We start from the raw sequence: 3,744 nt of genomic DNA on the forward strand, positions 1-3,744 counted from the left end.
TTTTGTTTGTTTATTTATTTTTATTTTATTACTTTTTGTTATCCTCATTTATTTTGTTAATCTAATCTTGATATTATTTTGTTATATTTATTTTAAACAGTAAATTGAATTAATAAAGTAATAATTTTTTGCTTTAAATATTATTACGTGCTTACGTGTTCGTTATAGACTGAATGCGCATACAGAACCGATTATAGCTTCAAAATTTATTTTGGTAAAGAAATTCTGCACAATTTTGGAACTTTCCCCAGAAATACTCGTACATCACTTCACAGTATCACAGTACGATCAGTTCAAACTACTAAGAACAACGTTTCAAACTACTAAGAACAACGTTTCAAACTACTAAGAACAACGTTTCAAACTACTAAAAACGTTAAATACAACGCAGTGCAAAGCGCATCTAAAGAGAGAAGCTAACATGGACATATCTCAATAGTCCGAACTAACGCTGAACAACTCAGGAACTCGATTCCAGAGAAGTACCTTGACATTACAGGCGTAAGAAGTAATTTCATCATAACAGCTAAAGTCTATGCGTAGCCACTAGACAAGTCTGTACGTTGGCGCTATCCATCGGAGCCCACCAGAACTAAAAGAGAAAATTAGTAAGTCATAAAAAAAAAGTGAACTAAATTATAAGTCCGCTTTGATCATTTCTTCTACGATTCTCAGTGCAAGCAGAACTTTTTCCTTGGGGTGACCGTAGCTTTTTACACTTTTCAGCAAACTGTAATTTTAACAAAGCAATTTTTAAATCAATTTCTTGAGGTTTTGGTCCAACTGGAAATCCTTTGAGTCTTGCAACACATCATCAGAGTAAGATCTCGCACTTGGAGCCTGCTCATTTGACGAGGGCCTGCTTGCAGTAGCATCAGAGACTTAATGATTGGTCGATTGAGATTGCTTCTTCGGATGTTCAACTTTTCGATTTGGTCGAAATTCGCTTATTTTTGCCGACGCTACATGGTCCAATTTACAATTGACACAGGTAGGTTTCTCTTCTTTCTGCAATTTACACGTGTAGATAAGATGATCCTTACCGTATTGCATACATCTAGGGAGATTCTTGCAGGATAACTGCCCATGTCCATATTGTTGACACTGGTAACATCATTGTGTCTCTGTTGCTTTTCAACTTTCTAAAAGTGACTTTAAGATCCAGCAGCTATTTTTTACGGTAGGTACTTCTTCCAGCAAGAGAGACATAAGACAGGAAGTGTTTTCCGAGTGAACTGTGAAACCTTGATCACAGGGAATCCTTCACTGCAGAGTTCATTCTTGATTTCATCTATGGAAGAATCTTTGGCGAGACCTCTGACAACTTTCGAAGGAGTGCCGTTCTTAGCTCTAAACGTGCTAAAATGAACTTCCTTCTTCATCAGGATAGCGAGCGCCCGGTCGCGATGCTCAGCAGAATCAAAGTTGTCTTCTGCCTGGTCGCATACCGATGAAATTCTGAACTCCGTGTTTGGAGAATAGATCTCTGATTTCACTCAGGAACTCATGCTTTCCTCAGTCTTATATAATTTTGCCTCAGCCGCCGAGAGATCTCTAGTATTTAACTTTCCAATTCTCGATATTGCTGGAAGGCATATGAGGGCCGTATACGGTTACAGTTAATGTAGAATCAATTACAGTACCCTTTAGTTATACAGAAACCGGACTAAAATGTCGGCCAACGGTCGCCAAGTTTAACGACTTAATTTGGCTACAAAATTGGTCACCAGAACCATCGCCACCATGGCGATATCTCGCCAGTTTAGCAAAATAACCATTTACGTAATGCTAAATAGATTTGCCCCTGTATTCTTATTTTTCCGACCGAGCATCTTCTCTGCCAAGCATTTCTTGTTACGGTAAAAAAAAGTGTACTACAGTTATAGATATAATTGACGTATGTTCAAAATTTGTAACAATAAATTTTTCCGTCATAATAATAGCCTTGTAAAATTTTTTTAAACCTTAAATTTTTAAAATCAGATTTTATCGACATATTATGAAGATTAGAAACATTTAGGCACTTCTATTGTGTCATTTAGTTTTAATATGTACGATTCACTATTCAAGTGCGTATCATTAAATTTCACGAAAAGCATGTTGTTTAACGCCAAATTCGAAAAATAAAAGTATTAACGAACATGCGTTAGTTATATGTGTATTCAAAAGTTGACAATATTATTTCCGTGTTAGCGTCAGGGCTTACTTTCTAAAATTAGAAGTGCCGGAGTCCTATGCAAGGCCGTCGAGAAAGAGGAACAAGAGTAAATAAATAAATAAAATAGCCATTAGAATCGTAAATAATTTAAAAACTAAATAGCTGATGATTACCAGATTAATTAATCATTATTAATATTAATAATTAATATTCGGATTGTTATTTAATTAATAATCACTATTCAATTGATAATGTATTATTATTCATTAAAATAATTAAAGTAATTAATTGATTAAAATTAAATGTACACAGATAAATTAAAATTTAATAAGCGATTTTTAATATAATTTTATTGCTAAAAATAAAATTTTCGAGATCATAATTTCTACTGAAATTGTTGTTGAGTTACATAGAAGTGCCGGAACCTTCTTATTTAGGGCTCCGGTGCGCTCCATCTAGAATTGTGTTTTCTCAAAAACTAAGAAGTACCGGAGCCAATTATTACTAGCAGTTGTGTTGCTAATTCACTTCAAGCAGGATTCGTGGACTGTAAGTGCTCATTTAAGGAGGGCTGTATTGCTAGACCCGAGAGATTAAGGCCAGTGGTTCTGAAGGAAACAATGTTACAAGAAGTAGGACTGCGGTTTGGAGTTTGGACCTACGTGACAGTGCTCCAGAAGAAGATGATGCTACTCGATAAGTATATATTTTTGTATATAAATGAATTAATACATAAAAAATATGAATATGGATTTTTGTAAATGGATTAATGTTAATTGTTTGGCATGACAACAAAATGTACTATGAAAATGAACCGTAATGCACCTTTTACAGGAAAAAATAATCTGAGACCCTATATTATATTCGGGAAAACACGGTAGGAAAAATGTCTGGGGAATGTGCGTTGTGACGAGGCCGGCGAAGGGGGTCATTGTGACTCTGTCGAAGAAATCGGTGGTTCTTTAAAAAAGAGAAGAAACGGGCCTGTAATTCGATACCTCAGTGAGAGGGTAGAGAAGATAAAATGAAAGGGAGCGCCGCACTTCCCCTGCAAAAATGATAAAAGCCTGCTTCTATGAAAGAGAACAAAAAAAAAAAAAAAAAAAAAAAAAGAATAGCGTGTTCTGTTAGCGTAGGAGTTGGTGATATACATCCATCTCGTACTTTAAAAAAAAATTTCTGAGCAACCCTCATCAAGACCTTAGCTACGAATCTGAATTAAAGAAATGGTTAATTGTTGCGCTTACATGGAAAAGACCTGTAAATCTCTTACATACTTTGAAGCAGCATTTATTGCTGTTTGAAAGTATTATATTTGTCATAATATAAAATTAATTTGACAAGTAGTACGTTTGAATTATGAAGTGTAACCAACAGAAATTTCTTACGGGTTATTTCTTTCAAACACGAAATAAATGCTATAAATTTGAATTTTTCCCTTTGCGTTATTATAATTGTTATTTATGTATGTTTTGATAAATATTTAGTAAGTAAAATATAAAAAGGTGAATTAAAATTTAGTTAGTTATTTGAATAGTTTATAAGGTATTTTCTTCCTCCTTCATACATGCCTTCGTAACGCTAGC

Source organism: Stegodyphus dumicola, chromosome 1 (assembly GCF_044657685.1).
Source record: "Stegodyphus dumicola isolate Sdum_Otavi_A_Nest chromosome 1, ASM4465768v1".
Classification (NCBI taxonomy): Eukaryota; Metazoa; Arthropoda; class Arachnida; order Araneae; family Eresidae; genus Stegodyphus; species Stegodyphus dumicola.